This window comes from Hippichthys cyanospilos, chromosome 20, assembly GCF_059441005.1.
Source record: "Hippichthys cyanospilos isolate Australia breed blue-spotted pipefish chromosome 20, RoL_Hcya_1.0, whole genome shotgun sequence".
Taxonomy (NCBI): domain Eukaryota; kingdom Metazoa; phylum Chordata; class Actinopteri; order Syngnathiformes; family Syngnathidae; genus Hippichthys; species Hippichthys cyanospilos.
This window is the reverse complement of record NC_142388.1, coordinates 15274109-15288666: the sequence shown is the minus strand read 5'-3', so window position 1 is coordinate 15288666 and position 14558 is coordinate 15274109. Positions and strand designations below refer to the sequence as shown.

Genomic DNA, 14558 nt, shown 5'->3' with positions numbered 1-14558 from the left:
GCAATCAAGTTGCTCTTGTCCATCCAATTAATTCTTACCCACGACCAGTTTCATCTACCGCGACATGGCAGGACAGGGCCAGCCGTGATGGATTTGACATTAACGAGAAATGAAGCTGGGGAGATGCGACGCCCCAGTCCAATAGTGGCATTTGTCACTGGCCTGGTCATGCAGATTGGGCCAGCCTTGCTCAATGACTAAGATTAATGATGACGGTGGTCCTGTCTTTGTCTCCCTGTGTGGGTTCCCTGAGCACAGCTTCAAATACGGAATAGTCTTACATTGCCCTTGCAATTGCAGACATAGCATTCTTATTGCAATTGGTCACTTTTGTGTTTGTATTAATGCTGGGTGAAAGCAAAATACAGGTTTAATTTAATTAACAGTGTATATTGATTCAAGTGAGCCATCTATTTATAATATGTGCTCTATAGAGGATGTTTTGTCTATTTGATTGATACTACAGTATTCTGGTGGGCCAGGTTTGTAATAAAGAAATGGAATAACCTTAAGCATCATGCACCAGTGCACAGAAAATGGCTTTTCCCTGACAGATGAGGTAGCCGGGGCAGGCTCAGATGGATGGGGGATTGGGCCGCTTGTATAAGACTTCAGGGATACAGCACATTCCCCTGGTCATCCATCATTGGGTGACACATCCACTTACATCTGCACTACACATACATACAGATGTAATCCTCTGATTGATCAGCAATCTTGTGATTCAAACACAGTGCACGCTCATGCCTGCAGTCTTTCCCTTGGACCTTCTCTTTGTATGCTGTGCATGAATGCAAGTAGGTATTTAAGAGGCATTAAGCCACTAGCTAAAGTTAATCAAAATCAAATTTTTATCATAAATGTTTTTATTTCCTTTCAAATGTTCATTTGCAAAATTGAGAAGCAGTTCCTCAACTTAAGCATTGTTTTGTTTTTGTCTAAAAAATACACACAAACTTACACTATTGCACGACAATAAATGGCAAAAATGTTACCTTTACAAAAATGATGTTTAGCGTTGGTTGACACTTAAAACTTCAAATTAGGTTAATTTTTCTGGTTGAAATGCAATTCTGCTCTCATAGAGCTCAAAATGGAAGCCCTTGAGACACACTTTTAGTGTCAAATCAAGCACTATCGGACATCCTACCACCAGAAGGCAAACGCAAGGTTAAGACATCATTAAGCTTAAGAAATAGCAAGTGAGCATATCCTGCAATATAGTCCGCAGCTTAGTATATGTTTTATGCGCTCCGCGAGTTCGAAACGGCTCCACGTGTTAAAATGACGTATTTTCTGCAACCACGCCACTTCGCGCTGTGTCAGGGCTGGACAGATTTTTCGCAATGCATACCTTCTGGAATTGCTTTATCGTGTGGAAGCGCCCGACAGAAAACATGTCGGACGAACTATTGCTTATTGGTGTTCACTGGTGAATACCGCAAACAACTCCTGGTGAGCAAATATACAGAGGTGAGGAGTCTGATTTAAAAAAAGAAAAAAAGCTTGGAAGAATTTTGATCGTTTGAATCCACTAGTATTGATCGTATGCTCTAGACTCCATTGAGAATATCAGATGACTGCAGGGGAAAGCCACACCAAGTATAAACTACTAAAAAACGCGTGCCGGCGAGATTCCACGCTTCTTCTATCCCGTCAAGAGTGGGACGCGATGACACAGCTGAAGTTGGTTTCACTGGCGTGCTGCGGAGATATCAGGTTTCAATTTCACCTTAAAAGCCTTCAGATGACAATGTTTACCACATGTTAGCATGCCAAAAGCCTCTTCTTTTCTCAGCCCCTAGTATACTGTACTGGCTGTCAACTGAGACCCATTTTAGAAAATCCGAATAGCAAAAATGTGAATAAATTGAGTTTGAAATGACTAAAAATGACATTTTGACTGCAAAATCCAAACTCTCTTTGAGTGATTCTGGTACTTTTGTACAGTTTTTTTTTTCTTGCCTAAAAACTTTAAGGCTGTTATATGTGTTCTTAAAGGTCCATTGTAGTATGTGCTCGGTTCTAACTAGGCTTCATTTTTTTCAATGGTTTGCACTCAGCAAGTTTTTGCCATAATTATTATTTATTTTCTTTATTTTTGTTTATTATTATTATTTCTATTTTTAAATGTCAAGCTTTGTTTACACAGTATATAATGCTTGTTTAAAAAAAGTGCAATAAATAGACATGTTTGACCAAACGTGATGAATAATCTAGTTTAATAATTGGGATCGCAATATTGATCAAAATAATCATGATTATTACTTTGGCCATAATCGTGAAGCCCTACATAGAGGTCAGTCAAAATGGATAAAATTGAGCAATTTGAATGTTGCCAAGTTGAAATTGCTAGTTTTAAGAAAAATGCTTTTAAAAATCCATAGCAACCAATATTTTAGGAAAAATATATTGATCTGAAACGTTCAGGTTGTGTTGAATGACAAAGTAAATTCCAACAGCAAATTAGAAGTAGTCAGAATCTGGTCTCAAAGTTAATCTGAGCACTAACCACACCTTCAAGACATTTGAGGCTCTTGTTATGCGATCCAGCTCCTCGCCACCATTCTTTGTAGTAGTTACTTACCGTCCTCCCTGTCCATATTTTCAGGGGTTCTTAGATTAAGTCCTTGAACTTATGGCTGATTTAATAACTCATATATTAATTATGGGTGACTTCAATATTCATATGAACTCCCCGTCGGAGCCACTTATTGGAGCAATACTCGATGTATTTGGCCTTACACAAAAAATAGAAGCAGCGACACACCGGAATGGCAATATCTTAGATTGAGTGTTAACCTGTGGCCCAACTGCCTCAAATGTCACAATATTGCCCTATCCCAATGCTATGTCTAAACTGGATTTTATAACACTCGAAGTACTGACTCAGTGTGGTCTTATTGACCACAACCAAGGTTATAAGAGCCGTAATATTAAGTCATCAACCACTGCTGCACTTTCTGAACTACTGCATTTAGCAGCAGCATCTTTGCCGTCTTTTATTGGTTCTGTCGACAAGCTCACAAACGATTTCAACACAGTTCTTTTAAATTCCCTAAACTCTATAGCACCGTTAAGATTTAAAACTCATCCGAAGCGGCACACTCTGTTGTTTACAGATGAAACGCGCACGCTTAGACTGTTAAGTATAAAACTTGATTGTAAATGGCGAACAATCAAACTTGAGGTTTTCCATGAGGCTTGGTGCGATAGCTTGGTGAAATATAAAGAGGCTCTTAGGTTAGCTAAAAGAAATTATTTTTCCAAAATGATTGGTCTTAATAAATACAACCCTAAATATTTGATACAATAGCAAAGCTAACGCAACAGCAGTAGATTAATCATAGCTCCCTCCATTCAACACACGATTTCATGCAATTTTTTACTCAGTGGATTCAGCTAATAAGGGACAAAATAAAAGACGCAGCGCCACTTACCCTCTCAGGTTCTGTGATTGCTGATGCGAGTTTGGACAATCAGGTTAATGAAAGTCTGGTAACCCTGTCCCAGTTGGATTTAGTATCCCTGGAGTGTCTTACACACCTGGTTAATGCAGCAAAGCCGACATCCTGCATGCTTTTCCCGCTTCCAGGCAAACTCGTTAAAGACTTCTTTCTAATCTTAGGATCATCTGTCGCTCTCCTCTGGCATGGTACCAGAAGCTTTTAAGACTGCCGTCATTCAACCACTACTTAAGAAACCTCACCTTGAAACTGAAAATCTCTCCAATTATAGACCAGTGTCACATGTTCCGTTTATTGCAAAAATTCTCGAGAAAATTGTTGCACAACCGCTTAGCGATTACGTGGTTGATAACAGTAGATTTGAACTCCTTAAGTCAGGATTCAGGGCCAACCACTCAACTGAGACAGCTCTTGTAAAAGTGAGGAATGATCTTCTCTTAGCCTTGGATTCCAACATCTCATCAATATTATCATTGCTTGACCTTAGTGCGGCATTTGACACTATGGATCATCATATTCTTCTCGAACGTCTTGAATCCTGTGTTGGTATCTTAGGATCAGCACTTTATTGGTTCAGACCTTACATCTCAGGAATGACGCATAGTGTCTATCATGGCAATGCGATCTCTGAATCTTTCTCCGTTTCATGTGGTGTCCCGCAGGAGTCAGTACTTGGTCCTTAAAACAGCATGCTATGCTGATGATACCCAACTGTACATGCCCTTAGAAATAACAGATTTGCGAAAGTGCTCTAACCTGGAGGCCCGCTTTGCCTAGATTAAATAATGGACAACAACAACAATGGATGTCTTCCAATTTTCTGCTTCTCAACTCCAGTAAAACAGAGATGACAATTATTGGCCCTGCTCATCATCAGCACTTGTTTAAGATACCACTTTGAACCTGGATAATTGTACTACTACCCAAAGTGGATTTACAAAAAACCTATTGTAACGTTTTGTTTTCTGGGCTTGCCATGTCCTGCAACAAAAGTCTACAGTCTTTACAAAATGCAGCAGCGAGTCTCTTGACAATGACGAGAAAGTCCTGCATTGGCTTCCAATACACCTGAGAGGTGATTTTAAGGTGTTGTTAATTACTTATAAATTGTTACACGATTTAGCTCCTTCCTATCACGTCGACTTAGTATCACTACATGTTCCGTCTTGACAACTTCGGTCACAAAATGCCGGTTTGTTAATAACACCACGGGCTAAAAGGAAGGAAGGATCAAGGGCTTTTTCCATTTGCGCGCCAGTATTCTGGAATGGCCTACCTATGGAAATTCGCGCAGCCAACTCAATAGAAATCTTTAAATCCTGACTAAAAACACATTCATACACGCAAGCATTTAGTTAATGGGTCTGTCTGATTACAGCTTTCTTTTTCTTTCTAGATGGGGGCTAGATGGTGAGAGATGATTTATAAGGCCCCCATCCGGCCGAGCGCTGATCGACCATCGCAGGTTATGAGATCAACCACCTCCTTAGCAGTGGTTTTTTCTTTGGGTTGGACCACCTGACTGGACTGTTGGGAGCAATGTTCCCTCAATTTTGAATGTGTCTGAGCATTCACACACATTCCCTGAGCAGGCATTGGACCAAGGTGAGCAACTTCAGACATACACACAGTGAGTCGCCGTGTGCATATCTGATGTCGCTCCTAAAGTAACCCATATCACATGACTCACATTCTGTCATTAATGAGCAAGGAAGGGGGGTGGGGGGGTGGTGGCTCTGAGCATATCCAGGGGCCTAGCTGCGGCCCTGGAATGATGATGCAAGGTGACTTAGAACTCTTAAGAAATGAAGGGAAAAGCACGAGCTGATGATTTCCAACAAATTTTAAACATGTAAAAACCAGTGCTGTGCATCTGGGCACATAGCCTGTCATTTATGAGGGGATAGCCAAGGTGAAAAGCGTCGTCCAGGACCAATATGGGAGAGCAATGCATCTATGGTTGCCATGTTTGTGGGAACCAATTCACAGCATTATTATTGGTTTTGATCCCAAAATACCAAAGTTAATTTAAATTTCAGTTTTTGGAATTTGTTGTTTGGTTGTTTTGGCTCACTGCCCAGTGGGCATTTATGTTACTGCCCCTTTAAGTCAGGGAGAGAGGTGCATGATACTGGCCCTTTAAGAGCATAGGGGTTTGCATCACAGGGGCAATTGAGATTGATAGCAAATTAGAGCCTGCGGTGTCTTTACCGTGATGTTTGCCTTTTATTTGAAGTACTTTTGTTTGAAGAGCTTTAGAACTGCTGTGGAAATGAATTTATCGTTTTATTGATTCAAAGAGAGACCTGTGGAAATGTTATTATATTTATTTTATTTGAACCTGGGCGAGCATACGAGTAAGCCAGGCGGCCAGAAGAATGCACAATGTTGCCAAACATTGTTCGTTTTGAACAAGTTTGTTATTATTTTTTTTTTATATCTTGAGCAATAAATGTTTTAGACATGACATTGTGATGTATATTGCATTTGTCACCATGGCAATAAGCGAGCCACAAGTTGTGAAAAAGAAAAAAAAAAAATCTCACCCACTTTCACCGCTTGTTCTTTTATTTGCATATGTTCCGACAGCCATTCCATCTTATAGGAATCACATTTCTTTTTTACTTTGACTTGTTGAGCGGATGTGTCGCTGCTCGTTCGTTTCACGAGGAAAGGGGGTTAGCATCTGACGTCTCTTAACTCCGCACTGTTGTGAGCTAGCTAACCAGCACGGGGTGTATATGCAGGGAACGTTTCTGTCATTGCGTTTGATTGGATGAATAGTATAAGTGAAACATTCATAGGCTGGACACTTGTCACTTGCTGTCAGAATGTAAAATGGTACAGAAAACAATATTATTGATCTAATTAACCAGATAAGATGAGGTCTAATATTAGATATTATGTAATACATTTATATTGCATTGTGTTTTATGCGCACCACAGACATTCTTGTGCGCTAAGATCGTGCGAGCAGTGCGCAAATGTGCACGCTCGCAGCTTAGAGGGAACACTGGTTGGTAGGTTCCTGCCCAATGGCTTTGCCTGTTGTCAAGACATCTTTGCACCGGACGTCTCCTGCCTAATATGGCACAATGTTTTTATCTGTATCTGTAGTTGTTTGTATATGGTACATGCAGCATCCACTTCAACATGTTGAGCCTGGAAGCTTCACCTTGTGGGAGCTTTGATCATGGGAAGCTGTTGTGTACTTATGATGAAAAGAAGTCTCTGTATGACTTCTTTTTCGCAAAAGAAGCCTCAGTGTAACTTATTTTGACCTGTGAAACTGAGAAGGTATTAATATATTAGGTTGTTATCAATATGTGCTTATTTCTTGTCTAGAATAGTGTGCTTTGCTATCCATCTATGCAGCCCTAGTTAATCTTGCCCCAGTCCTTAGATAAAGCTGTTGATGCAGGAAAGTTTGAGCTGGGACCTTGGCCCAGCTGTTGGTGGCGCCCGGCTGGCTCTTTTCGTTATGTCTTGTAATGTACAATGCTTTGCTGAATGAAAAAAAAAAGCAGGCGGAGACACTTGAGCGACAAAAATGCTGTTGGCAATGCATGAGTATGTACGCCAAGCTTTTCCCTTTGGTTAGGCGGAGAAAAGTCAATCTTGGCTGGTCTGAGTTACTATTTTGCTGTTTAGCAGTAGGGCTTGTCTTAGTCTACTTTTAAAGATAACCCTGACATAACTCCTTTGAGACTTCAGTGATTCAGGGCGATACAAATAAACTTGATTTGATTTGAGTTGGTGAGGGAGACCCGGAACTACTTGCTAGCCAATCGCAGGGCACACGAACAACGCACCCAAATCACACCAATTTAATGTGTCCAATACACCCGCCAAGCATGTTTTTAGAATGTGGGAGGTCCCTTCCTAATCATTGTTTTCTCCTTCTCCATCACAATTTCCTCATTCAAGAATTCAAATTCAAAAACCTGATCTGCTGGACATTTTTTTCAGTCTCTACCCCTCTATCAGACCAAGATCGTTCTCTCTTCACTGTCCATATTACCTATATGCATCATCATATGTCACTTTTTTTTTTTAATAATTATTTTTTTTTTTAGCCTTTGCCATATCTTCCTCTACACTGCTGTTTGTCACATCTCATTTTATTCTTGTTTTCTTTTTCTGAGCAAAACCTTTCTGCACAGTCTGGTTTCGATTTTACTAATCACTAGCCTATGCTATCTAGCCAGACTACCGTATTTTCCGCACTATAAAGCGCACCGAATTATAAGGCGCACCATCAATGAACGGCCGAGTTTCCAAAAACGCCATATATAAGGCGCACCGGATTATAAGGCGCACATAGTTGAAACCATAGTACTGGCTGGGGTTGCATTATGCATCCACTAGATAGAGTTGCGTTATGCAGCCACTAGATGGTGCTTTACTAAAGGGAATGTATTAAAAACAATTAGCAAAGTCATCAAACTTTATTAATAGAATATAAACTTTATTCATACAAAATAAGCGTTGTATGGATATTATACTAAGAAATATTTGTTATTAAAAAAATCAGATAAAACAGAGAATGCGTTATTGGTAATTGCTATTTAACTTCTTGTTGTCCGTTCCCGTTCATCCGGTGGCCGTAGACACAAGATACGGGGGAAACCTCATTTCCAGGGCCGGATTTGCCAGTCCGGGTAAATAGCCCTCGCAGGACGGCTCGAAGCGGTGCTCAAAGCGGTGCTCGACTCGGTACAAACGGCAGCAGGATATGGTGTTATATTTGTGCCACAATTACGCGCGCGCGGAAAAAAAATTTGAGCGTCGAAAATAAAACTGAGCGAGCGAAAACAGATTTTGAGCGCAGAAAAAAAGTTCTTGAAAAGAAGTTTCTCGCTCAAAATTCGTTTTTGCTCGCTCGCAATAGCATTCTCGCGTTCAACATCTCGCTCTCGTTTGCGATACTCCTCCCTCCCTCGCTCAACATCGCGTTTGCTCAACATTGAGATCTCGCTCTCTCTCGAGTCGTCCTCTGCGCTCGCTCGGTTCTGCTCACGCGTTACGTTTGTGCCACAAAACCAGCTAATCAGAGCTTGTAAAAGCACATTGATTGACAGCTTGGTATCCAATGAGATTGCTTGTTGTGTTCACCCGGAACGAGCAAAAGAGAGTGCGTCACATCGACGTGGGCGGGAGGGGTTGGCTTATATTTTTAAAGTACAAAAACTAACAAGGTATTTCTGTCAAATGATATAATACAGTAATAATAATAATATTAAAAGTAATTCTCCAGCCCAAGTCCATGTTGACGCACTCTCGTTTGCCCTTTTCGGGTGAACACAGGGCAAACGAGAGTGCGTCAAAGGATAGCGTACAAGCAATCTCATTGGATACCAAGCTGTGTCAATCAAAGTGCTTTTACAAGTTCTGATTGGCTGGTTTTGTGGCACAAACGTAACGCGTGAGCAGAACTGAGCGAGCGCAGAGGACGACTCGAGCGAGCGAGAGCTCGATGTTGAGCAAGGGAGGGAGGAGTATCGTGAGCGAGAGCGAGATGTTGAGCGAGAGAGGACTATCCCGAGCGAGCAAAAAGGAATTTTGAGTGACCAATTTATTTTTCTTTGTTCAAACTCCATCAGCGCGCGCTCAAACTCTTATCATTACGCGCTCAATAGTTTTTTTCTTGCTCTCAAAATCTGTTTTCGCTCGCTCAGTTTGATTTTCTCCGCTCAATTTTTTTTTCGCGCGCTCGTAATTGTGGCACAAATATAACGCCATAGCGGGAAGGCAGCGCCGGTCTCAACCGTCACTTTTATTTTAGTAAATACAACAGAGAACTGCACAACACTTACACAGATTTTTTTATATGTTAACACATTTTTCTCAGAAACAGAACTCTCCCTGCGCATGCGTCGTCTTTTCTTCACATTCTCCTTCGTCTTTCTCGCGTGATCAGCGACCCTCTCTTTCTACGCAACATTCTAACAGAGCACAGAATAGATCCAGATCAAGCCATGCACAAGTGAACGCTGCGCCGCAATCATTTTGATTTTCCCCTCGACATGCATTATATATTTTTGACCAGCTATTTCGTTATGGAGCACAAAGAAGTTAGGAATAAATGGAATTCAGGGAAATTTAAACGCCAAACATGCAACGGTATGAGTTTTAAGCCAAGCGCTGGTGAAGGCTGGCGCCGCTGTCTTTTTAATTTTTTCCTCGGGGTGCATTATATATTTTTGACCCGCTGTTATGATTTGGAGCACAAGAAAGTTAGGAATCAACTTTAGTCAGGGAAATTTAAACGCCAAACATGTAACGGTATGAGATGTGTTTGGAGCCAAGCGCGGGTGAAGGCTGGCGCCGCTGTCTTTTTAATTTTTTCCTTTGCGTGCATTATATATTTTTGACCCACTGTTACGATATGGAGCACAAAGAAGTTATGAATACACGGAATTCAGGGAAATTTAAACGCCAAACATGCAACGGTATGAGTTTGAAGCCAAGCGCAGATGAAGGCTGGCGCCGCTGTCTTTTTAATTTTTTCCTCAGCGTGCATTATATATTTTTGACCCGCTGTTACAATATGGAGCACAAAGAAGTTAGGAATCAACTAAAGTCAGGGAAATTTAAACGCCAAACATGCAACGGTATGAGTTTGGAGCTAAGCGCAGGTGAGGGCTGGCGCCGCTGTCGTTTCCATTTTTTCCTCTGCGTGCTTTATATGTTTTTGACCCACTGTTACGATACGGAGCACAAAGAAGTTAGGAATCAACGAAAGTCAGGGAAATTTAAACGCCTGACATGCAATGGTATGATTTTGGAGCCAGGCGCGGGTGAAGGCTGGCGCCGCTGTGTTTTAATTTTTTCCTCAGCATGCATTATATATTTTTGACCTGCTTTTACAATATGGAGCACAAAAAGTTCGGAATAAACGAATATCAGAGAAATTTAAACGACAAACATGAGTGTGGGGCCGCATACTCTTAAGTCCTCAAAAAAAAAATGTGTTGGGCCCGCAAATCAAGTTTGCGCAGGGTCGTGATGACTTTAATACCCTCGGGCCAACTGAACTGGATTTTTCAGGCATAAACTGTATTTTATGCAGTCAGCCCATGATTTGATCCATATATAAGGCGGACCGTCAGGTTTTTTTAAAAAATCTGTCTTTTGGGTGGGGCTTATAGTGCGGAAAATAAGGTACTTCAGACTAACCCTATAATAACTTTAGAACCACTAATTTCTTTCAGATTACAATGAATTGTTTGGCCAAAATGCAATCTACCTAATCCCGCCTCTTCTTGAACAAAGTGCTAAGTGTTAACTACATCCATTTCCATTCTTTTGGCAAACTTCATTACCATCTGTCCTTGGTTGATTTTCTAAATACCAAATTTACAAATCACTTTATTTTTATCTCTCCTGTTTTCTCCACTAACAAGAAACCATTAAAATTTCTCTTGGCCTAAAATGCTTTGAAACACTTTGTCACCAACTTCAAGAGTTTCTCTTTTTGTTTTACCACAAATCATACCTTATGGACACAACCACAAACTGTATCAAACATAACTCCTGAATTTCAAGTCAGACGCATCACTCAAGCTGGCACTCTTTTCACCTCCAAGATATTATTACTCCTCCTTTAAGATGAGCCCTAAATTGTTTCTTTTCCAACCCACACCATGGTAAAATCATTTGAACACTGTCCCTAAACTCGAAGAATCACTGCCTTTCCCCTTACTCTCCTTGACACACAATATATTTCCCCCTTCTCCTAATTATCTTGTCAATTACTCCCTCTCATTTCCTATCATAGTCCCAACATTCCATATATCCTCTTACGGCTCTGTGCTTATCGCAACAGTTTTGTCTTTGTGATTTTTCTTGTTTACACTGATTCTGGTTGAGCTTGTCTTCTGATGGAGTAAACAATCATGTGACTTTTTACAAGACATTCTGTTGCTTAGGTACAGGGCTAGATCAGTACAGTACAGTATTAGTATAGTTAGTACAACACAACACAATACATTCTTATAAAACACTTTCACAACAGCTGCAGCTATAACAAAAATATGAAAGATTATATTCCATTCTTTACCTAGAAAAAAAGTATGATTCTACCCCATTCCGTTCTTTAGTAATCACTGTTTGAAAATAGGTCATTTGAGTGACACCAAGCTATTTCGGACAAAAGGAGAAAATTAGCTTTTTTGTGAAGATATGTCGTCTGCACAACAGTGACTTTGACACATTTTTTTTCCTTTGGTAGCATCTGAAACATTGACATTAAACATGAACAAATACAGTGAAAATGTGTTTTTGATGGCAAAATAATAGTTTGCATATGTATATTACAACAGTAAATTACATATATTTAAGTATTGTACATGACAAAATTCTCATCCGTGGTGAAAGGGATCTTATGTCTTATTGACATAAGATGGAAATTAATGGGTTTTATCAAGTCAACATTTTTTTTATATAGTTGTGGGTTGAGTCATTGGTAGTTATATCTCATGGAACAGGAAACTCAGACAGGAGGCTGCCATATTTTTCCATCTTCTTTTTAGCTACAGATAGCCAAAGGAGTAAAACATCATTGAAAATGTGTTTAGTTGTCTTTGCGTCCTGTGTGCAGCTGAGTCCCAGTTTGCCAATCAAAGATATAACAGGAAGATGAAGAAAGAAGAAAGTCTGTGTGGCAAATGTAAAAAGATAAAAAACATTGCAACTCAACAAGAAATCACCTTAGGTCTGGTTTTGCTAGATGGAGGGAGCTGGGGAAAAACTTAGTCTGGAATGTCAGGCTGCTCTTGCTTGCTTTCTATATAACTAGTTAGACAGCATTTGTGTTTTTAAATGATAAAGTATGGCTCCAATAAAGTATGGCTCCAAAAACGTATGCCTGTTTCTTATCCTTCCTGTGTGAAGGAATCTAGAAAAAGCTTCTTGCCTTCAACTAGTTCCTAGCGTGTTTGTTTTTGTTAAAATATCGCCCAATACCACAACATAGTGAAACAATTGATTTAATCCAGACAGAGTGTGAAGGTACACAAGGCCTCGGGCCAGTCCTGCCACAGGTCGGAGCAGATAATGCCAACGTTTCACCTTCAACATTCAGTTCTTATACCCTTTTGGGGCATGTAGTCCCAGTGTGGAATGCAAGTGTGTGTGTGTGTGTGTGTGTGTGTGTGCACACCTTTTGGAGGTGTGACTACCGAGACTATATCTGCTTTATACTGACATTACGTCGTCTCAATCTTTATTAGAATAACACAGTTCCATGTACACACTATTTTATTGATATATTGAATTTGAAAAATATGAATGTCTTCAAGTGGAAATAATGTCCTTGTATCACAGCAGTAATTTTATCAGCAGGAAGCCACATCGCCACAACTCATCAAACACCAAATATGTGGTCCCCATTTGGTGAAGAGACATAATACTAGACATAAAACTATAATCTCTCTCTCTCTCTCTCTCTCTCTCTCTATATATATATATATATATATATATATATATATATATATATATATATATATATATATATATATATATATATATGTATATATAGACGTATATATATATGAGAAGTATGGTCTCTTTGAGACACTGAGCTGAGACAAATTGTCAGGCAGGGGCAGAAGCGTGGTCAGGCAGACAGGACAATTATTCTTACCGGGGAAACTGGTCTTGGCGTAGTCGGGGACAGACAAGGCTATGACACGGGCAGGCAAACCAGGATGACAGGTATGGATACAGTCAGGGAGAGGAAAACTCACCAACAGGGAAAGCAGAACAACAGTCACAGGGATAGTTTTGAACAGGCGTAGGGATAGTCAGGGACAGGCAGGGTCAGGAAACTGACAAGCAGAACAGGAGTGAATGCCAGAAGGCTTGGCATGAGAAGCAAAGACGATCTGGCAGGAAGAGGCGGGCTTTTATGTTGAGCAGGTAATCGGTTGTACCTGGTGGTGATTTGACTGACTTAGAGGTTATGTGAACAGACTGGTTTGTGAGGGACAGTAATCTGGCTGGACAGGCAGGCCGTGACAGGTTCAAAGTCTTCTTTCAAACATTTGCATCATTGTCACTTGCGATTTCTATTGTCTGTCATAACGAACAAATGCCATCTATTGTGTCAACATAAATAACAAAACTACTTTAGATATATTGAATTGCTTAAAAGCTTTATCCCTGTACACTTTTTTCTTTTTAAATGATGTTTATGATTATGAGTCGTTTCGACACAGTAAAATAGGGATGCATACAAATAGTATGGTAGTTGGCTAGTTGACACACACACACACACACACACACACACGCACACACACGCACACGCACACACACGCATAAACAAAATACATTCTGACTGTAATAATTTTGCATTAGTGAAGCATAGACAGATTAAATGTTCACTGTTAGGGATACTGCTATAACTTAATGTAAACCAGTAACAGCCTACTAAATAACAAGCACACACAAATAAAAGGGAATATGCTGTTACGAGTGTGCCACAGTAATTTTTCAATTGTGTTCATTCAGATTATTCACAATCTTTAAGAAATGAAAAATGCAACATAAGAATGGGCCACACATTACAGCTGCTGCTGCTGCATGGATGGTGGAGTTTTCCTTCATGTATATTTGTGATCTAGTCATGCATTTAACCAGCACATCCCAGATGTCGTTGGAGTCAGCTGCCCAGCACATACCCTGTTGTGAGGAACTCTTCCTCCCAGCTCTCACTTTCGCTCTGTCTGTTTGTCTGTCACACACACATTTTGTGGTGCCGTGTACATTGCAGAGATGAGGAGGAGGTGGAAAAAGAGGAGGAGGGCACTGTCGCTCTATTGGGGTTCAGGAGAAGATGAATGATGGCGCCGGCCAAAAGGGCTCAAGGGAATAGTCCTAACGTGGCCAGGATGGTGGAACTGAGAGTTCCCTCTTTGTCCCTTGGGCATATGAATGTTGATTAAACATGTGCTCAGCCTTGGATATTAAATGGATGATAAGCAAATGTCAAGTGTTTGTTAATTTCAGTGTTATGCTGTGGTTTATATTGTGTGATCAGTAAAGGGTGGTGAGCTGGAGCTTCATGGTGCGTGACCTGGGCCTTGAGTA

At 40.4% G+C, this 14558-nt stretch overlaps 1 pseudogene; it reads left to right on the top strand.

Annotated features, from left to right (window-relative positions):
• Window positions 1–2638: 2638 nt before the first annotated feature.
• LOC148407526 (uncharacterized) lies at window positions 2639–4368 on the top strand (annotated as a pseudogene).
• Window positions 4369–14558: the final 10190 nt, after the last annotated feature.